Raw genomic sequence first — 26671 nt, forward strand, 5'->3', positions numbered from 1 at the left:
TCCGACTTCAGAAAATTTCAGAACGCCAACCTGCACTCGCAAAATTGCTTCTGCATCGGACCATGCGGCAAAAAAGACTGAGGATATGGCGTCGGTCATGCGCATTAGTACCCTGACGTACTGACGTCAGTCTAATGCGCCCTGACCGACGCCAGCCATATACTTTGGTATTCGGGCCGACTGGACAGCGGACTACCCAATTGTTAGGACTGCAGCAATGTGGAACGAAGAACATCGTGCAGCCGATGCCATTACATCAGTTTGTCTTGCCCCAGATGTCAGGTGCCCCCTTAATGGGAAGGAATTAAATCTATAAATATACAAGGTTATACCTCCAACAAAAAAGGAAATACACCAAAAAGCTTTTGAAGATAGTAAAGGAAAGTAGAGATATATCCAAAAAAGAAAAAGAAGGGGGGTGGAGGAAGGGTAACCAGGACTGCAACAGTGAATACACTCGAACATCTACATTTATGGTAAGTGTACACAACTGTATTTCGTGTTTCACTGTTGCAGTCATCACTACTGGGAAGATTCCCAAAGCTAAGGATGGGAGGAGGAATTTAAATAGAATTAGGACTAGCTAAAAGGCCCTGCAAGACTGCAGTGGCAAAGCCAGCTCTGGATTTAGAGAAAATTGGCAGATGGTAATGTTTGGTGAAAGTATGTACAGAATTCCAGGTAGCAGCTTCTAGGATGTCCCAGGTAGGGACGCCTCTGAGAAAGGCTGTAGATTTAGATGCAGCCCTGGTACAGTGGGGTCTGATCACCTGTGGGATAGGATTTCCATGGTGTTTGTAGCAAAAAAGAATGCAATGGCCTATCCATTTGGAAATGGTTTGCTTGCCCGTGCAGCTAATGCCACCAGCAGCTGATCAAATTTCCTTTGAGATTTAGTTCTGTCAAAGTAGAATCCAAGTTGTCTGTGCATGTCTAAGGAGTGCAGAATCCGTTCCTTTTTGTTCTGTAGATTAGAAAAGAAGGTTGGCAAATGTATGGACTGATTAAGGGCCACACTGGATACCACCTTGGGCATGAATGAGGGATTGGTCCTGAAAGACACCCTGTCCGCATGAAAGATGATGAAAAGCTCCACTGCCATGAGAGCCTGTAATTCAGATACCCTTCTTGCTGAAGTGATTGCTAAAAGGAAAGCTGTTTTCCAAGAAAGGAATTTTACATCCACAGTGGCAGCTGGCTCAAAAGGAGGAAGGGTGAGGTTTTCCAATACAAAGTTGAGGTCCCAGGCTCTCCTGGGTGGTTGTAGATTTTTGGCCCCTACTGGCCCTTCTGAGGAAATGCTTAAGCAGTGGATGAGAGTTGAGGGGTGGTTCTGTGTTATAATGAGCTGAGATGGCTGAGGCGTGAATTTTGATGGAGCATCTCAGTTAAGTATTGTAAAATCTAAAGTAAATTGGGGGTTGTGCTCGTCCCATGATATTGGTTCCAGGCACAGAATCTTTTCCATTTTTCAGTGTAAGACTTTCTGGTACTAGGCCTCCTTGCCTCTAAAATGATATCCATCACTAGTTTACTGAGGAATGGTAAAGGAGAAATTATGTAATTAGCCAGGCTGCTAGATTCAGTGTTTGAAGTTGAGGATGTAGAATTTGGTTCTCCTGCTGAGACAATAGAATAGGAGTCTGAGGCAGGTGCCATGGGGCCCACAGTGACACACTGCACAACAGGGGGTACTCAGTGTTGGCATGGCCAGTCTGGTGCAATTATAATCATCCTTGGTTTGTCTTGTTTGATCTTTAGTAGTACTTTGGAGAGCAGAGGAGGAAAGGCAAACTATTTTTCCAGCTGAAGGACAGAGCATCCACTTTACAAGTTTGTTTGTTGGGAGTCCTTGTGCAGAATTTGTCCAACTGATAGTTTTGGGGGGAGGCAAACAGGTCTATATCTGGACTCCTCCATTTGCTTGTCAACATGTTGAAAATTCTTGGTTCCAGTTTCCACTCGTGTGGGTCCATGAGATTTCTTAGTTCGCCTGCCAGTGTATTTAGCTTTCCTGGCAGGAATTGAGCTTGTAAATGTACCTGACAGCTCAGGGCTGTGTTCCACAATGCCATGGTTAGTCTGTAGAGGGGGTAAGAATGTGTACCCCCCTGCTTGTTTATGTACCACATAACAGTGGTGTTGTCCGTCTTTATCATTAATTGTCCTGGAAGAATGTGGTCCTTGAAGGCTGTCAGAGCATTCTGTACAGCTAACATTTTCTGATTGATATGCAGGTGCATTTGACTTGGTTTCATTTGCCCTGAATGCACTTTCCTGCCAGGTGGGGCCCCCCATGCTTACTTCTGATGCATTTGTTAAGGTTTGGGCGGCAGGGGTAGTGTGAATGGTAGTCCTCTGTTTGGTGGCAAGCCTCTGCCCACCAAAGGAACTCTAGGCGTAGGCAAGGTATGATAGGAATTATTGCCTCTAGATCCTGTGAATGTTGACACTATAGGCTTTTGAGATACCATTGCAGTTTCCTCATATGCAGCCTTGTATATGGAATTAGAAGAATGCAGGAGGCCATGAACCCCAAGGCTTGCAGTATTTGCCTTGCAGATAACTGGGTTTTTGTGGCCACTTGTTTGAAGTAGGTTGTCAAATGAATCTGTTTCTCTGGCGTGAGGAAAGCCATCTGGGAAGTTGTATTCAAGTTTCCTCCCAGGAATATAATTTGTTGACAGGGTACCATTTGTGATTTCTTTTCGTTTATGGTGTACCCCAGACAAGTCAGTACCCTTTGAACAAAGGCCAGATGATACAAACGTATGTCCTGGCTTTCTGCATGAATTAGACAATCATCCAGATATGGGTATATTTTAATATTTCTTTGCCTGTAGAATGCAATGACTGGAGCTAGGCACTTAGTGAAAACCCTGGGCACAGTAGATAAGCCAAAGGGCAGTGCAGAGAACTGATATTGCATGTAGCCTGCTTTGAAGCGTAGGTATTTTCTGCAAGACTCCCTGATAGGGATGTGCAGGTATGCTTTTTTTAAGTCTAGTGATGCCAGCCATGCATCTTTACCTAGCATAGGAAGCAGCTGGTGAAGAGTCAGCATCTTGAATTTTGGAATCACCAGAAAGGTATTTAGAGTAGAAAGGTCTAGGATGCCATGTATTGCCTTTTCTGGGTACCAGGAAAAGTCTCGAATAGAACCCTTGTCCCTTTTCCTCTTCTGGTATCAACTGAATAGCCCCCATGTTTAAGAGAGAGAGTATTTGATTTTGGGCATCTGCCCACTGATTTGGGGGTAGATCTGGCCACCCGCTTGGTGTTGGAAAGGTGTGGAAGTGAATTATGTATCCTTGGGACACTATATTTAAAACCTATTTGTCCTGGGTAATGAGTTCCCAGTTTTTGGCATGCAGACCAATCTTTCCGCCTAAAGGAGCATTCAGTTGGAAAGTGCTTGGAAGTTTTAGAAGCAAGTCATTGAGACTGTTTTCTATAGGGGAGGGGTCTTACTACTCCCTGACTTGGGTGCAGAAACCCCCCAATTGCTTAGTCTTGTGCGTCCCCTGGGGCTGAAACCTGGGGTTTCTGCTGTGTCTGGGTTTGGCTTAAGAAGACCTTGAAGAGGCTGGAAAAAAAACAATTCTTAGTGGGCCAGTGCCTACTAAATCTAGGAGGCTTAACTTGTAAGAAATCTTTAACAGTTTGCATAGATTTAGCTTTATCTTCCATCTTTTTAAAAACTTCCTCAGTCTTGTTGCCAAACAGGCGGTCCTGATTTAAGGGAGCATCCAACAATTTAGCTTTAAGATGATCAGGTAAAGATTGCTCCTTAAGCCGAGCATGCCTTCTGAGCACAGAACCAGTAAGAGCAGCCCTGCAAGAGGCCTCTAAAGAATCAAATCCAATTGCAAAATATGTTTTCCAACCTGTTCAGCAGAATGCATTAAATCCTGTAATTCTTTATTTTCCGCATAGTCAGGAATCAATATTTTCTGTTTAAGCAATCCAATAACATGTTGTTGATACTTTAACATATGAAACTGGCAGTTTAAAGCCCTAATGGCCAAGGCTGCAGAAGTGTAAACCTTCTTACCCCATCTCTCCAGCGCCCTGGAGTCTCTATCAGAAGGGGTAGGATTTTTAGCAGTAGAAGCCTTAATGCCCTTGGGTCTCTGTGAATAGTCTCTGGATCCGCAATAGGATTTTTAAAAAGGAACTTGTGTGAATCAGGAACCCTGTAATATCCTTCAGGCTTTCTGGGAGCAGGAGGCAAGGAATCAGGGGCCAAACTAGATTCCGAAAAAGCATATTAACAATGTTTAGTACTGGAGGAATAGCTAAAGGCCTATGCTGAGGCAGACGTAAGAAATCCCTAAGCCTCTTTTTTGAATCAGAAAAATCCTGGCTTTCCCAGTGGAAATGCTCCCTTAGAGAATGCAAGTTTTCACCAAACGAAAAATCCTCTGGAGGGGAAGCAGAGGGAATACAGTCCTCTGCATCAGAATCCTCATAAGTAGATAAGGGTAAATCCAGATCATCAGAAGAATCAGAAAAATCAGAATCTTGGTCAGAAGATTCATAAACAACTTCAGCCCTAGGTCTCTTAGAAGGGGGAGGCTGGCTTCCCCTAATTAGAGTTATAAGGTCTTCAGCCATTTTTATCATTTGTTTTTTAGGTATAGAGGCCTGAACATGCCGGCCTGGGCATCTGCCTAAAAGAAGAAGGAGACGTCAATTTAATATGCAAGTCCGTAGGCCTGAATACACTCTCAGAAGCCGGTGCCTGCACTGTGGCTCCGGACCCATCCAAGGTAGAGACATCTTCAGGTTCCATAGCTGAAGCATCTCGCGGCATACAGAACTCCGAATGGGTCTCAGTAGAGGCCTGTGAATCAGAAGTAGCGGGTATCAGGGGCTGCGAAAGTGCCTCACTGAGTACCGGCGAACTGGCAACTGGCTTAAGAGAAGCGTCATCGGCAGTTTTGGACCTCGGCAGCCTTTCTCTGTCTTTATTCTTGCGTTTTTTTCGGAATCCCAGTAGTCGGATGGCTAACCAACGACATTTCTGGATAATTAAACCGAGAACCGAAATATTTTCAGGCAAAAATATACAGACGACGGATAGTGCGCTGATTAAATAAAGCACAAAACCAACAGCACGGTACGTTGTGGTCAGGGCCTATGCAAGGAATACAGTACGAATGAAAATCTTTATGAGGTATTTGCTTTCCACAAGTAATGCAATTATTAACTTTTACTGACATTAGTAAGGAGCAAGAAAAAGTTTCCCTAATGGGGTACTTCGCTTTAGTTGAAGACTTTGGTTCTGAAACTCGAAAACGAAAATTTCTTTGCGAACTGCTTCTGCTTCAGGCACCGCACAGCAAGAAAGACTAATGTAATGGCATCGGCTGCATGTTTTATACCCCTGACGACCTGACGTCATGGAAGAAGGGACAGCAACCGGCCTTGGGACCCAAGACTTTGTTAATCAGGCCGACTGAGGGCTACTGCAAGCAGATAACCCAATAGTGATGACTGCAACAGTGAAACACGAAGAACATCCATACACCACAAATACAGTACTACTGAGAAAAGGTTTTCTTTACTTACAGTTACCTTTCTTCCCTCTCTTCCCCTCCCCAAAGCATTTTTCCGAACATTAATTACACGAAGTAGGGCATATATTTTAGAGTCCTCCATAAATCCAATAAATTTTGAAAAAAGTCCAATATTTACAGATTTTCTTGTTCTGACATATTTCACAAATATAATTATTGTATTGTAATCCCACATTACTCTTCTTCTCCAACACCCAAATCCTGTCTCTGCTTCCTTTCCCACGTACTCTCGATTCGTCTCTTGTGCTCCCTTCCTTCTTTCTAACATGCTCCATTGAAATACTGGAAAAGGTTTCACAGGTACAGTCTTCTCTGTGGTCTTTATTACCAGAAGAAGAAGAAGCAGAATATCCTTCTGTTTCACAGCTCACTTTTTGTTGGACAAACATTTGTATTTCCTCCTTAGAATCCACTTCATCAAAAATGATTTTGTTCCTCCAGGAAGAATACATTAAAGGCAGCTGGATACAGAAATTTGAATCTCACATCTGCATCTCGACATTCCCTGAATAGTGGAATGAATTTACACCTCTTCTGCCTGGTGTACAATGAGTAATCAATCGTTCTCCACAAACAGTCTGCTGTGTCCCACTTTTAATATTCGGCCCTTCTGCTACAGTTTTGTCAGAATCAACTCCTTTGGCTGGTACGATTGCATCTTTACTATTAAAGGTTTAGGCTCCTTTCTTATAACTAGATTTGGAGTATGCAAACAATGTGCCCTTTCAACTAACAAATGCTGCAGAATACCAGTCCAGTTGCTTATTTGTGCTTTCATAAAATTAATGCAGTCTGTTCCTTCCAGCTTCTCTGGCAACACTGAAAATCTCAGGTTTTCCCTATGTGCTCTGTCATCTAATTCTATTATTTTTTGAAACATCTCTTCCTGAGCAGTCTTGTAGTCACAGCCAGCCCTTTTTTCATTTCAACCTCTGATTTTTGCAGCTTTATCATTTCATGTGAATATGTGTTTTAAGCTTCTTCAATTTTTTTTCCAGCCTTTTGTTGTTTGTGTTGATATACTCCATCAGTTTTGTTTACTTTAACCAGGTCTATATGCAGTTGTCTCATGTCTTCTTATAGGTTATTGGAAGTCATGTCTGAAGGTTGCATTGCTTTTTGCTGACCAGCTGCAGAACTTTCCACAGTCAGTTTCTTCCTCACTTTTCATAGCGGATTTTTTTACAGGTCTTCTGTATTTCTTTATTCCTGGTGTCCAGGCAGTGCACTTACTAGCCAGTTACTGAACTTTACCCATAAAGAGAAGTCTACCGGCCTTCTCTACTGAGTTTCTATTTTCACACTGGGAGAGCTAGAAACAAGCTGTTACTCACTGTCCAGCCATCTTGGAAGTTCCTGGGAACTAAAAACATTACCAGGATAGAAGTTAAAGATGGCTGCCAACTGAAGTATGATAATAGAGAAACTGGGTCCTTCTTTGAAAAGAGACATAAGGAAGAGAAGGACAGCTGATACTGGAGCTGAAAAGGGGTTAATGTTCTCTTTGAAAGTTCATCTCTTCCATTTACTCCTATAGACTTTCTTGGTAGCCAGTTTCTGGGAAGCTAGAATAATGTCTTAAACAGGGGAAGCAAGCCTGGACCTTTGAACAATCGATGGAAGTGGAGAAACCAAGCTGTCAGTTTGAGGGATAGATTGGGGTGAAAACCATCCATCAGGTGAAGAAGGAGATTTTGTTTGGGTTCCAGTACCCATGGAGGATATTTCAGGTGAGTCCAGAGGAAGGAGAACCAAATCTGGTGAGGCCAGTAGGGGGCAATGAGGATTACCAAGGTCTTTAGACGTTTTATTTTCTGTAAAAACTTTGGGATCAAAGGTAGAGGGGGAAAAGCATGAACCAAAGTGTCCCTCGGGGACTCCCCCAGAGGGAAAGATCAAAGTGACATAGCTGCTGCACTTGTTCTTCTGGGGGGGGGGGATGAAAAAAGGTCACAGCAGGGATGTCCCCACTGGTTGAAGATCAAGTCCACTACTGATTGGTTGAGGGTCCACTTGTAAAGGGTCAGAATGGACCTACTGAGCTTGTCTGACAGAATGTTGGATCTCCCTGGTATGCGAGTTGCAAGTAGAAAATGGTCCAAAGACATTGCCATTTCCCAGACCCTCATGGCATCTCTACTCAATGGGTAAGAGCAGATTCATCCTTGTTTACTGATGTACCACACCACTGACATGTTGTCTGTGTGGATAGCGATAGTTCCTAGAGGGACAGCATCCTGAAAGGCTTGCAACATGAGAAGGACTGCTCTCATCTCCAGAATGCTAATGTGCAACCTTGTCTCTGTGTGCAACCATGTGCCTTGGATCATCTTTCCCTTGCAATGCCCCCCCCACCCCAACTGGAAAGCATCCGTGGTCACCGTGGCTGAGGGGGAAGGAAGGAGGAATGGTCTGTCAACTGACAGGTTGTCCAACACCAGTCACCATTGTTGTTGCTTTCTGCAAAGCAAAGTCAACTTAATAGCAGCAGGTAGAGACTGGTAGAGAATAGACCACTGAGCAACCAGAGTTCATTGAAGCACTTGCATAAAATACCTTGTTAGAGGGACTACGGGAATGGCAGCTGCCACAGGTAAGAGCCTGAAGTAGCAGACTCGCTGATGGGGAAGATCAATTTAACATGGTGAGAACATGATTTCTCAATGTCTGAACACAATGAGTGAATGCAGCTGCAGTCTGGTTCACTGTGTCCAAGGAAGCTCCAATAAACTGCAAACTCTGAACCAGGGATGAGTTCGACTTTGTCAGGTTTGTGGTGATACCCAGATGGTTGGCAAGGTTGAAGAAGTAATCTCTGGCCTGGAGTACATGATGCCTGGTTGGGCAGTGAAGAGCCAATCGTCCAGATATGGAAACACCCGGAATCCTTGCAGTCTCAGGTGAGCTGCAACTACTGCCAAGCATTTGGTAAACACCCTGGGGGCTGTGGTGAGTCCACAGGGCAGAACTCTGAATTAGAAGTGACTGGCTCCCAGCCTGAAGTGCAAATGACTTCTGGTGTGTCTGTCTATTTTGATGTGATAGCACCCATCCTTTAAGTCCACTGAGCACATCCAATCATCCTTCCACAGCAGAGGTAGAATGGAAGGGACCATAACCATTCAGAACTTTGCCTTCTTTACAAGCAAATTCAATTTGTTTACATCCAAAATGAATTTCAAGTCCTCAGTTTTTTTGGCACTAAAAAGAAGTGAAACGTTCCGAATCATTTTTGTTCAGTTGGAACCTCCTGAATTACTCTTTTTTGCAGTAGATTTAGAATTTCTGCTACTGCATACTCCTCCTGACTGGGTGGAACATCAGCGAGTCTCTTTGAACTCTGAGGTGGAGGAAGGAGAAAGGGGCTATAATAACCTCTGGATATAATCTTTAGCAACCAACTGTTTTGCGTTACATCAGTCCAGGTGGTAGGGTGCAGAGAAAAACAACCCCCGAATGCCTCCAAAGATGTGCAATTCAGCAGCGTTTCAAGAGTGCTGATAGGGACCATCAGAGAAAGGCTCTCTGAAGCCCTGATTCTGTGGATCCCCTTTGCAGTGCAGTTCTGTTCAGCTAGTTCCTTTTTGGTAGCTGCTGCCACAAACATGGCATCAATCGGAATCCCCTCATTCCAATATGGTCTGTGCCCTTAGGGGGAGATAAAAACCTGTCTGGATGTTTAGGAATCGGTTCAATAGAGTCCAGCTCATTCCAGACCCAGCGAGACACCAAATCCATGGGCTCATCCGCGGGGGGGGGGGGGGGGTACACCCAATATGTAAGCTGGGCCCTTCTCAAAAGCCTCCAAAAACACTGACTCTTCTGAGGAAGGGGGTTGGGCCGACCAACCACCTCTCTGCCTCAGGACCTCTAAAATGTCTCCATAGGATACATCCTATGGTGGTGATCTGGGGAATCCTTCCCCTTCATCAAAATCTGTCTCCTCTGTGATGGACTCCAAAGGGGAGTCAATGTGCCTCTTTTGCATGTCAGCTTATGAGGGATCTCCTCTGTGGGATGCTCAGGGGAGGTCTTAGAAGAGAGGGCTCCCTCTAGGAGAAGAGCTTTGAGGCTTGTCTGGATAGGCTGACTCTGGCCAGGCATGACAGGCTCAAGTCCCTGATCCAAGAGGGGTCAGTGGGAAGGGTCATAGTTCAGACAGACAAGAGAAGGCCTTTCCACAACATGGAACACTGAAGGACCCAGTGAATCCCTCCCCAGTTCCACAGGAGCCGAGGCTACTGAAGAATAAAGGGCAGGAACCCCTGAGCCATGGGTTCCAGGTAGACTCAAACCTAAGCTGTGCAGCACTGAAGCGCTGAGAGGAAGAGACTGCTCAAGACATAGTGGGAGCCAAATCCCCCCCCCCCGATCTGATTGGGACATTCCAGATCCTAAATCTGCTGCGATCCAATGACATTGGAGAACAGAAAGTCAGGATTACAGTCAGAGTAGAAGGAGGGTAGCTCCTCATACTCAACCCCAGCTCTCTTGGTTGGCTATGATCCTGGGACTCCGATACCAAGGATGGATCAGAGAGGGAGACTGAGCTTGGAGGGAAACGCTCACAGATCCCAGAGGGGATGGAGCAGAGAAATCCCCCCAACTGGATCGGAGTCTTAAGGATCTTCCTGATCATCCTGTCCACATTGACCTCTGAAAGGTACCTGGAAGAAGCCACTGATGGAGTCCTGGAGTGCTCGCCGGGCATCCGCTGCAGTCCGGAGGAAGAAACAGCCTCCATGTCTAGCACCAGTGTGGGAACCCTAGCTATCAGATCTGTAGCCTTAGAATCCATGGTGGAAGTACTATCTTCAGGAGAACTGATGGTCAGGCAAGTACTGGTCAGATCTGAAGAGTGCTTCAGATCCACTAGTGCAGAATTCGATCTGAGATATGAGCCAGTTGGATCCGAATGTCTTGGAATTTTATAGAGGGAGGCTCCAAAGATGCCCTCGAGAACTTGTGAGAGTGCTTCTTGGAGTCAGAAGACCCTGCCACACTCTTGGAGGGGGTTTGAGCCCCTGGAGAGGAACATGAAGAAGCAGGCAAAAAGTCCTTGAGGATTAGTTTATTTCTGTGGTCGCAGACAGCCCTAGGGTTGAACTCCTTGCAGATGGAGCAAACTGACTGCAGATGCTCAGGACCATGGCAACAGAGACACATTGCATGCATCAGAATGCAGAAATTTCCTTCCGTATTCAAAGCACCTCTTAAAACCCGCTGATATATCAGACACAGAACAGCAAAGGTACACCACAAAAAACAAACCAAACACCCATACAGCAATAACAGCAAAGGCAACTATTTCACTGTACAACAAACCTAAACAAACAAAAAGGCAGAACAAAAACAGAACAGAGCAACTACAATACTTCTTTATTAAACAACAAAACTACCGGATGGAAAAACAATCAAATGGCTCTGAGGTGGAAGTAGTAGCTTCAGAAGAACTGATGAACAGGCAAGTGCAAGTTGGTTCGGAAGAGTGCTTCAGATCCACTGGTGCAGATGTCGGTCTGAGATCTGAGCCTGTCGGATCTGAAGGTCTCGGCATTTTAGAGGGAGGCTTTGAAGACGCCCTTGAGGACTTGTGAGGGTGCTTCTTGGAGTCGGAAAACACTGCCACACTCTTGGAGGGGGCTTGAGCCCCTGGAGAGGAACATGTAGAAGCAGGCAAGAGGTCCTTGAAGATTAGTTTATTTCTGCGGTCAGCGATAGCCCTAGGTTTGAAGCCCTTGTAGATGCAGCACGCCGACCACAGATGCTCAGACCCAAGGCAACAGAGACGAATTGTGTGCATCAAAATATGGGAATTTCCATCTACATTCAGAGAACCTCTTAAAACACGCTGGTGTTTCTGACATAGTACAGCAAAGGTATACCACAAAAACAAACCAAACACACTTACAGTAATAACAGCAAAGGCAAGTATTTCACTGTACAACAGACCTAAAAAGGCAGAACAAAAACAGAGTGACTAAATTTTTATTTTTTTAAACAACTACCTGAAGGAAAAACAAACCTAAATGTCTAGAAAGGGAAAAGCATGGGCAAAGCCCAACAGCAGAACAAGGTGAAGAAAGAAAATATTCTAACCCTGCACTGCTACCGAAGGGGATGATAAAAGAAAAAGGGCACTTATCTGACACGATTGTAGACAAATGTAGAAATCCTACTGCTAATATAATGAAAAACGCTTGAGACTCGAGAAACCATGTCTACCACTCTGGCAGCAAATGAGATCTGAGGTAGTTAGGCAGAGGACAGTGCATTATGGGAAGTGGGAGGGGCTCGAGACATGGATCCTACTCTGTAAAAATGCGGCAGAGTTCGATCCGAGGGTCGGATCTGTAATGCAACCATGAGAAGGACTGAAACAAACATCAGATACATGTCCTATTATTTTCAGTGTTACCACACACAAATTTCCTTTCTTCCATACACCTTATTACCACTTTTGCAGAAAGCTTATTCTGGCACAGTTTCCAGAGGAAATCTTTACATTTCCTTACATTCTTAAATCTTTCTTTTGTTTCTTTTACTGCCACTTTGCTTTCTACAGTATGCCTTTTCTATTGGTCATGATAAAGAAAAATCTGCATTTTTTAAATCCATAAACATTTTCCCATACCTTCCAGTATTACCATTTCCTCATGTTTTTTTACAATCAAGTGTTTCTTTTATTTCTCTTTTTCTGACTTGAATTCCTGAAAACTTCCCAAGCATCTCTTTTTCGAAATGTGATCACCTTCTCATTTTCTTAACAAATCCAAGATACAAAGAACTAAAAATAATGAAATGATCGAGCCTATTTCCCTTTTATGTTTCTCAGCATAATTCATTGCTCTTTTTACTGGGTTTAATCCGGAACCCCACATTATAGTGCATACTAAAGAAAACAATTTTCCATCCTGCAAGGGAATATAAATATCCCTCCAAGGTAACCCAGTTTGTCTAAAAACCCACAATAAACATGATATGATTTGGCTTATGTATCAAATGGTTAAAGTCCATGCCCTACAAATTTATTTTAGTTCATCCATGATCTTCCCCACTGCTGACAGACTACTGCTACTACTTTTTAAACTGTATGTCTAGAGTTTAAATTTCTCTCACTGAAAAAAAAAATTTACCCCTCTTCTTACTATCCTGCCATATCCTTTACCTTTTTTCCATATAACCCTCTTCTTAGTATCCTGCCATATCCTTTATCTTTTTTCCATACTAAGACTATGGCCTACTTTTCCTAAAAAATCCTTTAATACTGTCATTACTACACCAACAGTTAAATTACCGCCACTATGTCATCAGCATAATTCATTATCACTGTAATCTTAACTATTTCTCTAAACTTTATATGAACATCCTTCACTTCTTGTTCTAACTGTAAAATTACTGTTTTTTTCAATAAATTTATCTGATATCCCCTACCATCATATCTTTTTAAAAAAATCTAACACTGGTCTTCTATAAAGGAGAAACATCCTCCGTAATTTATTATAGCTTCTTTAGCAAATCAAAAGCAATGAAATACTATTCCACTCACCCTCTGTAAATTTCATGCATCTCTTTTCAGACTACTAGGATTTCTTCTAGATTTTTCCATTTACAACAGATGCATCTTCTGCTACAACTTCTTTCAGTATTCTTTCAAATCCACTTTGCAATAATACCATTACAACTTTGGAATCAACATTACAAAATTGTATGGGTCTCCATTTTTTTTACCAACCTTCCACAATAATTATTTGACTCACCTACACATTTATCTTTTATTGCTACCTGTCAAAACATTTTTTATTCCTTTCACATTTTTTATAAAACTGTTTCACTCCTTCCATATAACTTTTTTCTAATTCCTTCATTTCAATAAGAGATTTTCTACATTATTTTGATATCTTTTTAACCCCCACCTTACTCCTACTTTTTTCTTCTTTAGTGTACATTTTCTTGAGATACTCATACATCTCTTAATCCACTAGTCTGTATTACTTAATTCCTCTTTTCATTCTCCACTCTATCACATTTTTTATGTACTTTGCTTCTCTACCAAGGGATTAATATCTTCCTTTTTCACCTTTAGTCAGATCTTTTTGCCTTTCAAAAACATTCCACATTTGTATTGTATTCAGCAAAAGACCTATCTCTGTTTTATAAATTTTATCTTGTCTCTTCAATAGATTTCCCTCCATAACTCCTTATATTTCTCTTTGGATATTTTCTTTCTACCTCTATGCCAATGTCTCTCTCGCTCTACACACACACACTTTTGTACTTACAAGTAACCAACATGATTCCCAATCATTGTTAAAAAAAAAACTATCATCTGCTTATGCTCTCTGTATAATTCCTGCCTTCATTTCCTCATATATGGTACTCCTTCACATACTCCTGTTAAACTTTCTACCCCTTTAACTTATTTTAAGGTGTTTGCATACTCCCCAAACTATCAAAATAAGGTGGTCTGAAAAACCTACTACAAAACTTCATTCTATAAAACTTAATTCCTAACTGTTTAAGGTCTTGGAATAAGTCATATAATTTCTGTTTTCAAATAATTTCTTTTTTGTGGGGAAGTCCTTTGCTCATTTACTCTCAATCTAAAAATCCTGCATGTCTCTACAAATGTTTACATCTCTTCCTACCTTTTTCATTCTCTTCTATCATTATTAAAATCCTCTAATGCTACAGTCCCCACATTTACATTTAAGTGATTCCCAACCTTCAAAAGATGAGACTCCCCTTTCTTTGCTAGTTGTATACTCAGATTACTATTAATACCACCTGTTTAAGTTCATATTATATTAACACAGTTGTCCATAGTGCAGTAATACTTAATCTGGATATCTGTCCCTATACTATAGCCCATAAAACTTTAATAACCGAGTATTCCTTGGGTCCATATTATTGTATTACCTTACAAATATTCACACTGTTTTTTATCTGACATAAAAAAATAATTTCTACATTCTACGCATCATCTCAAAACAATCATCTTCCTGTATCCTGAACACTACTTACATTTACATATAACAGAGAATTTCTTTCCTTTTTAGATACACCTTCTCTCATTAATAAATTCTTTCATTTTCTGTACCTTACCCTTACTCCAAATGACCCCTCTTTTTGCACGTCTGCATCTCCTTGATTCTTTCCCTGTAAAGTAGAAAACCTATTTTCTTGTTGCATTTCTTGAATAAAATCACTTATTTTATCTATTTCACCATCACAGCCTGAATCCTGTCTACCTTCTTCCTCTTTAAGCCCTCCTTCCCCTACTTGCTCATCTGAATGCAAAAGTTCACCTGTACTCAGTTAGTTAAGCAACATTTAAAGATCATGTGCAAGAATTTTTGCTACCTTTCTTCTTTCAGCAATTATGGTCTCATTACATAAAGTGGGCTTTCTGATTCCAAAATAGTTTTACTTCAGTTACTTCCATGGAACTGTGCTTAACTATCTATTTGCTGCACACTGATCAGCTTACTTCCTTACTGCATGTCATGTGACAAAATTCCGATGATGTAATTATTAGTATAAAAGTTTGATATTTTGTGGTTCTTATGTATTTCCTGTAGTCTGTAGCAGATTTCAGCACATAAATGCAACACAATCAGTCAATAAGACAATAAATCAAACAAATACGATAAGCAAAAAAAATAAGAACAGAATAAGATTCCTTGTAAAATATGCAATGATTGTTATACAGTACTATAACACAGATATAACACTAAGCTGTCTTGAATATTTTTTTAAAGAAACATCTTTTTTAGTCACTTGTGACACAGAAAAGCATACATTTATAGAAATGAAAACAAACCATACTGACATATTTTCAGTTCTAAACATTATACACCACTTATAATCTATCCTGTCATAGTTAAATATTACATAGCACATTCAGTTCCAGCATTCCCTTAAATCTCATTCCTCCTCCAAAACTATTCTGCATGTACTGTTCCCCAAATTCCAATTTTTCCATTTAGTTTGCTCTAGTACTGTTGGTTTAGACTGATTTCCACTTTATAGTAACAGTTTTTTTGGCAACCACCAGAATTAAACTCAGCAAAGCCTTACTATGTCTAGACAATTCCGATTCTGTATCATAACTCAAAAAATAATTTCCTTAGTCTCACCAATTCGCTTACCCCGTATTTGACATAGCAGTCTGCAGGACATTTTTACAGTTTGCCAACTCATTATGCTCCCAAAAATTTGTTCCCAATTATCTCTTTTTTCCCCCCCCTTCAAACCTCCAACATTTGCAATCTATGTGAGGAAAAATTCTTTGGAATCTGCTTGGGTTATAAAAATACCTACGCAACCACTTTCAAGCAAAAATGCTAAATCTTCTAGACTCTTGTTACATATTTAGGAACCATACATATGCCCCCAATGTTTCTTTGTGAATTTCTTATCCAGTCTCTCTTCTCAATCGTTTCTAACGTCAGATTGATTCCTATGGTTATCATGCAATATTTATTATGCCCTACTAATTATCCCCCATTTTTAACAGAAACTGCTGTTGTAGATTATACTAAAAACTCTAGCAGCGTTGGTCTGTCACTTAGGATCCCATTATTTCTTTCTATTTGCACATACTCTGATATCAATCCTTGATAGGGAAGGCAATCTTTAACCAGCAGTCCAAATGAATTCTTGGCCTCCTCCCATTCTATTAACTTTCCATCTCTAATTATTTGCTACTAACACCTTGGTTCCTTTGCCAGTTTTCTGCAGCAAATTCCAGCCCTCCTCTTGCCATATGCTCTGTACACCTACTTGCAGCCATCCCTTATTCACAGAATCTCCTTTCTCCATCCTTGTATAGGCTTAGTTCTTACAATACTTTCTGCTACTTTATGAACACAATATTAAGTATGGTTATGGTCTTCAATAATCTGCATCCAAAATTTCAGTCTCTCATTGTTACCTGAGCTTCCCATTTCATCATCATCCCTTTCCACTTTGAATTATAGCTTTCTGCTTGCACTATATATAGCAGACAACTGTGCAGTTCTGAAAAAACCTTCAAAACAGGTAATCCCAAACCACCTTGTTCTATTGGAAGGATCAGATTATCCCACTTCAGTCTTGCCCTCTTTCTCCCCTTCAGATAACATATTTCAACTCTTTATTAACTGGTATTCACAACTTCTTGTTTGCTTGCTAAAACTATGCCTGACTTTAGACAGTAGATGCTGTAGGTGTGACGAGCAAGAAAGAGGTACTTGGGAACATATTTTCTGGGAGTGCGGTGGGCAGGTTTCCCTACGGGATGCACTATTGGAGATGCTGGGTGGGCGGAGAAGTGTGATGGGGGAGATGACTTTTCTGAGCTATGATACAGAATCGGAATTGCCTACACATGGGTAAGGCCTTGCTGTGTCTAATTATAGTGTCTCCCAAAAAAACAATTACTGGAAAATAGAAATCAAAATCTAAACCAATTATGTTAGAAGTAGTGAATACCTAGGGTAGTAGGTAGGCTGTGTTGAGTGTGGAGACTGGGGGAAAGAATGACTATGCCCCCACCGGTAGGCCATGGTATGTTAGATAAGGTAGAGGGGGGGGCAGGTGGGTGGGACTAAATGCTGCAACATGGAAGAGAAAGACATATAAGGTTATGGTAAGTTCTTACACAACTATTCTATGTCCTCCTATTTTCATGCTGTAGTATTTATTACAGTAAGGAGAGTACCTGAGTTTTAGGTACAAGCCTGGGTGAAGGACTGGGTTCCATGGTCAGTAAGTCCTTGGAAAATTGATCTGGCAAACCTTGCTCTTGAGGCTAGGTCCAGTTTGTAATGCTTGGTAAAGATGTGAACCGAGGTCCAAGTAGCTGCTTCTAAAATGGAAGTGTAGTCGGTCCCTTTGAAAAAGGCAGCCAAAGAAGCAGCTGCCCTGGTAGAGTGAGGTTTGACATGACCATGCAATGATTTTCCATGACAGGAATAGCACATGCCAATGGATTTTGAGATCCATGAAGAAATGGTCTGTTTGGAGACTGACTTCCCTAGAGCTCTCAGATGGAAGGAGATGAATAATTGGTCAGACTTTCTAATTGGTGTGGTTTTGTCTAAGTAGTACCTCAGTTGCCTGTGGACATCCAAGGAATGGAGAGTCCTCTCTGAGGAATTTTGTGGATGAGGGTAGAAGACTGGTAGGTTAATGGTCTGGTTTAATAAGAGTTCATTAACCACCTTAGACATGAAGAAGGGGTTGGTCATGAGAGCAACTCTATCCTTGTGGAAAATAAGATAAGGAGAGGTAGCCATAAGGCTTGCATCTCTGATACCCTCCTGGCGGAGGTGAGGGCCACTAGTAGAACTGTTTTCAGGGTGCACAGTTTCAGGGAAACTGAATGAGCTGGTTCAAAGGGTGCAATGTGAGTTTTTCTAGTATGAAATTCAGGCCCCAAGGAAGGGGTATAGGCTTTCGGGGGGGGGGGGTCTCCTTCTATTCTCATGTTGCAGTATTCATTACAGTAGGGAGGAATTTGCTCCGGATGGCACCGCGAGTGTCGAAGCAGGCATCGGTTCCGAAATCTCCTGGAGGGGTCTCGGAACCAGAGAGTCTACAGCAAGTGGTATCTGGCATTCTGGCTCCGAAGATCCAGCTTGGCTTGGAGGAGGAATAGCCATGGATGTAACAGTCTTGGATGGCTCCGAAACCGGTTGGGTCGGAGCCAAAAACAATTTAGCCAGCGCTGGCAACTTCAAAACTCTGTGCACCACCCTTTCCACATCACCATTCGATAAGTTCCTAGAGGACCTGGAGGAGAAGATTGGTGAGCGAGATCTCCAATATGGGAGAGATCAAGGTAGAGGAGACCGGTACTACTTCAGTGGACTGGCTCCTAAAAGTAGTCTCTTTCGATTCCAAAGGCTGTGGAGCCGAAGGACTTAATTTGTCCAAGTCAATGATCTCTCTCAGTTCTGAGGGCTGTGGAGCCAAGGAGACGGACGTTTCAGAAGTTTCTGCCAATTTCTGAGGTGGCTCAGAATAAGCCGAAAAAGAGGAAGAAGATGATGGCCTTTTCGTAGGCTTGTCACCTTTAGGGGACTTGTTTGAAGATGATGAGCTCTGTAAAACTTCATCAAAAGCAGGTTTCAGGAGTCCTTTGAGAATTAGCTTGTTCTTTCGTTCCTGTAAGACACGGGAGCTGAAATGATGACAGAACGTACATGTCTCTTGGAGGTGAATGGCCCCCAAACAATAAACACAAGTATTATGCCCATCAGTGATGGACATCTTTTGAGAACATTTCTGGCACTTTTTAAAGCCAGAAGGCTTAGGTTCCTTCTCTCTACTTTCCTTTGACATTTTTTAAGAAGGAAACACAACTACTATATCAACAAAGAAGTAAACACTAAATCATCTCTACAAGAAAAACTAACACACGCAATATTATAAATTTTAGTTACACACTATAATAACACAGCACATCTATTAAGAAAAAAAAAGAACAAAAGGAACAATTCTGCCCTCTAAGTTAAATAGGCACTAGGCCCTCTAACTTAAATGGACTTAGTAGAGCTACAACAAGAGACACACAGGACAAACCTAAGTTAAACGGGCACTTAGCTCTCTAACTAAAACGAGCTAATAAAGACAAACAAGGGAAGATACACTCTAAACACTATTCTACAGACAAAAAATGACGGGAAAAGGGAGAAATGGCCTTGCGAGTAAATGATGGCCAGGAAGCAACAACACAGCAGCAAGACTAAATAGCACACGCAACTACAGAATAAAAAGCTATCTAAATTACTCAAACTAGACTAATTATGTATTACTACAGCTACATACAAGAAATATATAAAGTTTTAAAGAAACTTAGCCACTGCCAAGGAGAGAGCATCCAAAAACAAAGCAGCAAAAGAGATCTGGGGTTTACACCACTGCATGATGGGATATCTATTCAGCCACGAGCCAAGAGAAAGACTTCGAGCTAGTGTATTCAGCTGAGTCGGAGATGAGGGTCAGCTCTGAACCCATCCCAGTAAGAATGAAGGTGAGATAGGACAATATAACATCATGTCTTATACTGTCTCAGTCAGAACAAACTTAACATATGGACCTTTTCCCCATATCTATCAATTATTTTCCCATCCTTAACAGAAAGAGTAGGAATGGACTTGACAAGGTGCTTAACAGCAGTGGGATCAACTAAAGCTACAGCTGCTGGTTCAGATTTGTGAATAGTGTATAAAAATGTTAAAACTTAAGGAACTTTATACATTCTGCCTTTTTAGGGACTGCTAGCTGAGTATCATGAAAATGCAAGCAGTAATGCACACATCCTCTAAAGTAGACAGAACAGGAGAAATGGGTATAGGATCTGTCACTATACTCTGTATCATATAGACTTCTTAGAGGAGACTTGTGCCTGGCCTACACAGCAATCCAAGACCCGAACCTAGTGAACTTGCTGCATATCCATAAATCAAAATAGGACTAGGGCTACCTGTTCCAGGAACCTAAATTTGGCTTGCAACTTAAATAGGACATGCTAAAGGGGCAGATTTATCTCCCAGCGATTGCCACATTTTTGGAACATGCTACCAATTCATGTGAAACAGAGCACCTTTATAACACAGCTCAAGAGGAACCTGGATGAGTGGATGGGGAACTCTAAATTCTTAATGGGGATAAGGCCCACAACCCTCCTTGACATGGGCAGTCAGCGCTAAATGCAATCTTGGGTACTGACCAGCATTTCTATGGTATTACAGTGGGATAAAATGGCTAGGCTTAACATTACCTCTGGGTCGATAGCCTCGTAATCCCCTTTTATCCTATGATCTGGAAAATCCTTCTTTAATGACTCATAGTAGTTTCTGAGGGATTGAGAAAACTCAGTACTCTCCCAGTGAAAATACTGGCACATTCTAGCAACAGTCTTAGAAAGAGAGAAACCACTGCAGGGAGAATCAAAAACTGAGCTTTCCTCTGAGTCTGAATCAGAAATCGAAGGAGGAAAAACGATATCTGTCCCTTCATATTCCTGTTCAAATTCTGGATCTTGAATCGCTTCAGGAAAATAGGTAACCCCCCTCTTTCTTTTACCAGAAACTATTTTACAAAAAGGATCAACAGCCTGAATTATACCCTGAGCCAGAACCAGTAAAGTACTCCACAAAGAAATCTGAGGAGGAACAGATGTCTGCTTGTTTTTTCTGTTTCTTTTGACAGGAAAAAATGGGGCCAATTGTGTTGCTAATAGCAGCAGCAACTTCCCCAGAGATGGGTACAACATTTTGACACAACAGGGAAATTTCCCTGTTCCCTCTCCCAGGATTGACAAGAGTAGCTCTCCCTTGCCCATTGATGGGAATCAAACAGGACTTGGCTAACCCCTAGTCCATAATGGCTGTAGGAGCTTCACCAGACGGATCTGGTGTAAAAGATGAGTGGTCTGAGGTACAATAAATGGCCACAGGAGAGTCACCCACCTGCAGCTGAGGCAAAATGCTAGCTGGCTGTGGTGGCAAAGGCTGTTTGCTAAGTTTTCTCTTTTTATGGCTGGAAGAAGGACTAACCATGGATCAGTAAGCTTGTTTTATGGTCAAGCCGAAAATGGTGCCCAATTCCTAGGGAAGACAAACAGCAAATTACAGTTAACACTACTAGTCTACAAAAGTTACTTTTTGAGAGAAAAACACAGTAAAAAGAACTTTAAACACTATGCCTGTCCAGCAAAAGTAAAATAAACAAAATTTATTTGCAGAAAAAATGTTTTCAGTTATTTTATATCACTTTTAAAATGACAGGAAAAACAAGGTTCTCCATTTAAAAGTATGTTACATTCTAGTGACAATCTATTAAAACACAACACTCCTAGCTTTAAAATAACTTTCCAGAAGAAGAAAGTAAAGTTAAAAAAAAAAAAAAAAATCCCAAAGGGAACTCATCTGTTGAAGAAAGGAACAGTATAAGCTGACCGCTGATCCTTGAAAGGCTCAGAGGAGTGTAGTCTTCAGCGACAGTAAAGCTCTGAAGGGTTTTATGCCCGAACTTGCCTTTAAGTCAGCTCAGCTTGAGCTGCCTGACAGTTTGCATGCATGGAAGGTGCCCCGAAGTTTTAGAAGCCGGATGGCTGTTATACCCTTGGCGGGATACAACTCATATCGCTAAGGCTACTGAAGTAGTGATCAATATGATGAACATTCAACTGTACAGCTGCTCAGTACACAGTAAATAAAAACACAAGTTTATTATACTTAAGTATAGTTCCACTGAAGCAATTCAAGTAAAAACTATTTATTTTAGAATTAGAAAGCCCACTTTACATATAAGATCCTAATTAAAGTAAAAAGAAATTGTATCAAAAATCCTTACATAAGATCTTTAGGTCGTCTTCCTCCTGTAACGCTTCAACTTCCTCTTGCCACTTCCTTTCTTTGCAGTCATAGCACTTCCTTTTTTTTTTTTTTTTTTTTTTTTACAGCTCCTACACAAAGGTACAGAATATTTTCCCAAGTGTCCCATTTTCTCACATAAACTGCCTATTTTTTCAGATTTTGTTTTTTTATTAAATGCAGTTGACTTTCACAAAAAAAGTTTTGGTTGAACAGTGTAACACACAGCTCCTCTCACCCTATCAACATTTACTCTATTAACAACTTGCTTTATAACATCATTTTCAGCATATAATGTGACCAAAACTTTTCAAGCCCAGTCCAGATGTCTTTCGTTAAGCTTTTTTACATAATGAAGACAAACAAGTTCTTTTCCTCTAATATGTCAGCTTGAACTGAACTATTAGTTTTTTGTTTTTTTTTGGGGGGGGGGTTTCCAATGGTAAATGTTCTCTCTTTCTTTAATTAATAATTCTCAAAGTCATTTAACAAAGAAAGATGCTCAAAATTGACAAAACAAATCTAAATGGATTACAGATATGCTGTACAATATGGAAAAATTCAGTAGTCATACGAGTGAATCATATACAAAATATCGATCCATGTTCTGCTGTCTTTTTACTGCAATATGTATGTTTGTCACTTTTTTGCAGCCACTTTTTGTTATAATCTAGAATCTGTTCCCACAGTTACTGCAGCATACCTCCTGCTCAGAAGTTCCTTACTCAAACATTTCTATAGTACAAGACCATGAAAATGTGGATTACCTCCTTCAGGCTCATCTTCCTCGGTCAATTTCTGCAATATCACATCATGTGATCCACCTGCACTTAATACCATAACAATACAGCTGCTATTTGGCTGCTAAAATTTATTTTCTGAAATATTTTCTGCTTTTTCAGTAAGTAACATCTCCTCTTTCTGAACATTTGAGAGGTGGTAATGTAAATTAGATAGGGGGAAAAAAAACAGAATATAAATGGATTAATATTTTATGGGCTTATGTTCTACCAGGGAATCATGGCAGTATTTCTTTGAAATCTGTCTTACAAGCACGGCATTTTATATTATTAGTTAAAGGAATCATGTGATTATTTTCATTAGTTTGGGTATAAAAGTTTGTATTTTAAAGGACCTGTGTTGCAACCAACTTGAGAAAGCACTATGTTCGAAAAGCTTGCTGTGGTTATTTGAATGAAGTTATCTGCGATTCCAGAGTGGCTCTATATTTATTTTTGATTTTAGTTTGTGCCTTTTGCTAAGGAATCAATGTTGGCGGTTTGCTTTTCTTTTTGTTACAACTAAAATCCCCAACAAAGAAAATACCTAAATGTTACTGAAGTACACGCTGGATGTTAAGAAGATTCTGGCTTTGAAATGTCTTCTGGATGTCAGGTTACCTCATCGGGATAACTCATCAGTATTGGAATATTGTAACAGTGATCCAAGCAAGGCCATCTATTGTTATTGTGAGAAAAGGGGTAAGATTGGAGAAAAAGACTTGACTATCAACAGTATTAATGTATGCGTAATAAGTCTACAGTATATAGGAGCATTAATTAATTCTAGACAAAGTACACTCTTCCAACTCTACTAACAGCAACTAAGCATGACATTTTACCACTTGCAAACAATATAGCAACACCACAACAAACACAAGTCCCAAAGGAACAAATAATTCTCTCCCCTTCCATCATGCTTCAAACAGTGATCTGTGGCTTGGAGACAAATATCTGCTATCCAGAAAAAAAAAAGCAGCACTGACAATTCTACAACAGTGTAGAACCACTAGACATCTAATATTACATTTAAGAATATAAGGCTAACCTTTCCCCTTCTTAAGCTGGAAACACAATGATTGCATTCTTTCTTTGGACAACCACCAATTAAATTATTTATTTTATTTATTTATTTGACATTTGTTGACCAGGAAAATCCAACTGAGCTAGTGCCCTTTTTCAGAGGATGCCCAGGTTGAAAAGCTCCACAGAAAAAACATCGTTACAATTCATAGTACTGAATAGAAAATATACAATGTGTGTTAAGTGTTAAAGAAGGCTTATTTATTTAAGATTTGTTTACCGGGAAAGTCTGACTTGGAACAAAGCCAATTTTCAGTGGAGGCTTGGGGAGAAATGCTCCAGATAATTGAAATCTACAGAAAATTATAGCTGCTCACATGTATAGATAAAAAATACAAAACATTCAAAGTAATACAATTAGACTTAAAAGCAATAATGCTCCCAAGCATAGAGGAAAAAATGCAGTTAGGTTTAAATGCACACAGTCAAGTAAGATATAAGGTACAAAAGTATGTAGTAAACTTGTAGGCAGATGCAGTTTGACATAGCTGGTGGGATATGATTCCGCACTGTGCAGATTAGTTGCAGACATTTTAAGTATTACTTGACTTAAAGGCTAAGTGATAATGAGAGTATAAAGGAGGCTGCAATAGATAACAGTGAAGTGGTAGCAGAGGGCAGGTAGGTTGGGAATGAACAGGTCCAGGTCCAGGTCTTAAGCACATGCTGTTTTAGTGCTTTTTTGAATTCAAGTGTATGAGCTATGTTTCTGATGTGCAAAGGGAGAAAGGGAGTTTGTTCCAGGCTAAGGTTGGTGTGTAGCTAGAGAGAGTTTTATCTATGTTTTTTTTTTTTTGGGGGGGGGGGGGGTTGTAGATTTCCAATAGTTGTTGGTCTGAACTTCTAACAGTCAGAGTTCTGCAAGTAGTATACTGTGTGATAACAGGGGTGATAGAAGGACAGGCAGAGGGTCTGTTTAGGAAGGAATGAATGATATGATAGGGAGTTGTGAGAAAAGAAGTTGGTGGGGGAACTCTAGCCAGTTTAAGAGTTTCAGGGATTGGCAGTGGTGGTGTGTCTTTGAGGTGTGGTTAGCAACAAATCTTGCTACTTTGTTATAGGTGGATTCCAGTTTGGTTAGGAAAGAGGTTTGTAGGTTAGTCAATATATGTGAATTGTACAGAAGACTAGGAAGAAGAAAAGCAAGGGTAAGTCTGGAGTCTTTTGTGAGACATTTATTTCTGTATAGTAATCCAAGTTTTTGATGTGATTTATACAGTGATGGACATGGAGGTCAAATTTAAGTTGGTCATCAATGTTTACCTTCATCTACAAGCAAATATACCACATAGGTTGCATTAATCAGAGAAGGAAAGATAGGTTCCATCAGAAGAAAAGGGGATGGCGGGTGGGTAACCTGGACTGCAACAGTGAATACACTCGAACATCTACATTTATGGTAAGTGTACACAACTGTATTATGTTCTTCGTGCTTCATTGTTGCAGTCATTTCATTTGGGTAGAGTCCCAAAGCTATGGATGGGAGGCTGGAGCTAAACAGCATTAGGAGCGGCTATGAGGCCCTGCAGAACTGCAGTGGCAAAGCCTGCCTGGATTTAGAGTAGAGTGGCAGATGATGGTGCTTTGTAAAGGTGTGCACTGAACTCCAAGTAGCAGCCTCTAAAATGTCCTTGGTTGGTACTCCCCTGAGAAAGGCTGCTGAAGTGGCTGCAGCTCTGGTTGAATGTGGCCTAATGCCCCTAGGCACTGGCTTGCCATGGTGTTAAGTAGCAGAAATGAATGCAATGGCCTATCCACTTTGAAACAGTCTGCTTTGAGATAGCCTTTCCTTGTGATCCTGCAGCATATGCCACTAGTAATTGCTTTGTCTTTCTGAAAACTTTGGTTCTGTCCAAGTAGAATCTAAGCTGTCTGTGTACATCCAAAGAATGCAGAATTCTCTCCCCCTTATTCTTTGGATTTGGATAAAAGGTTGACAGATGAATAGTTTGGTTAAGAGCCATACTGGACACCACCTTAGGCATAAATGTTGGGTTTCTCCTAAGAGAGACCCTGTCTGGATAAAAAATGATAAAAAGGTTCCACAGCCATGAGTGCCTGCAGCTCTGAAACTCGTCTTGCAGAAGTTATTGCTAGGAGCAGAGCTGTTTTCCAAGATAAAAACTTTATATCAGCAGTAGCAGCTGACTCAAAAGGAGGCAGGGTGAGGTCCCATGCAGGCACTGGTGATCTCCTTGGAGGCCTTAAATTTTTGGCTCCTCTGAGGTACTGTTTTAATAAGGGATGAGAAAAGATTGGTGGCTCTGTATTGTAATGAGCCAAAATGGCAGAGGCATGAATTTTAATAGATGAAAAAGATAGGCCTTTGTCCAGCATCTCAATTAAGTATTGCAAAATCTGAGGAATATTTGGCACAACTGTATCAGTTCCTTGTGCCTGGTTCCAAGCACAGAATCTCTTCCATTTTCCAGCATACGATTTTCTAGTACTAGGCCTTCTGGCCACCAAAATGACATCCATCACGGCTTTGCTGAGAGGTGTGTTTTGTATGACTACATTATCCGCCATGCTGCCGGGTTTAAAGTCCTGAGTTGGCTGTGCAGGATCTGATTGTTTTGCTGGGACAGTAGATGAGGTATTTGAGGTAAGGTCCAAGCTGGGCATTGAGACAAGTTCTTTAGGATTGGAAACCAGTACTGGTGGAGTCAGTCTGGGGCAATCAGTATCATGTTTGGCTTCTCCTGTCTGACCATTAGGAGTACCTTGGGGAGGAGAGGCAGTGGGGGGAAAGGCATATACTGATAAGTTTTTCCAGCTGAAAGATAGGGCATCCAATTTCCATGCTTGTCTGTGATAAGTCCTTGTGCAGAATCTTTTTAGTTGGTAGTTGTGAGGAGAG

General features: G+C 41.1%; 1 protein-coding gene across 1 annotated transcript in view; it reads right to left on the minus strand.

Annotated features, from left to right (window-relative positions):
- The window catches only part of NAE1 (NEDD8 activating enzyme E1 subunit 1), a 1377685-nt gene that overhangs the window by 271951 nt on the left and 1079063 nt on the right, over positions 1-26671 (minus strand). The gene's annotated exons all lie outside the window — the stretch shown is intronic.

Source organism: Protopterus annectens, chromosome 8.part1 (genome assembly GCF_019279795.1).
Source record: "Protopterus annectens isolate FY-2018-M chromosome 8.part1, PAN1.0, whole genome shotgun sequence".
NCBI lineage: Eukaryota > Metazoa > Chordata > Ceratodontiformes > Protopteridae > Protopterus > Protopterus annectens.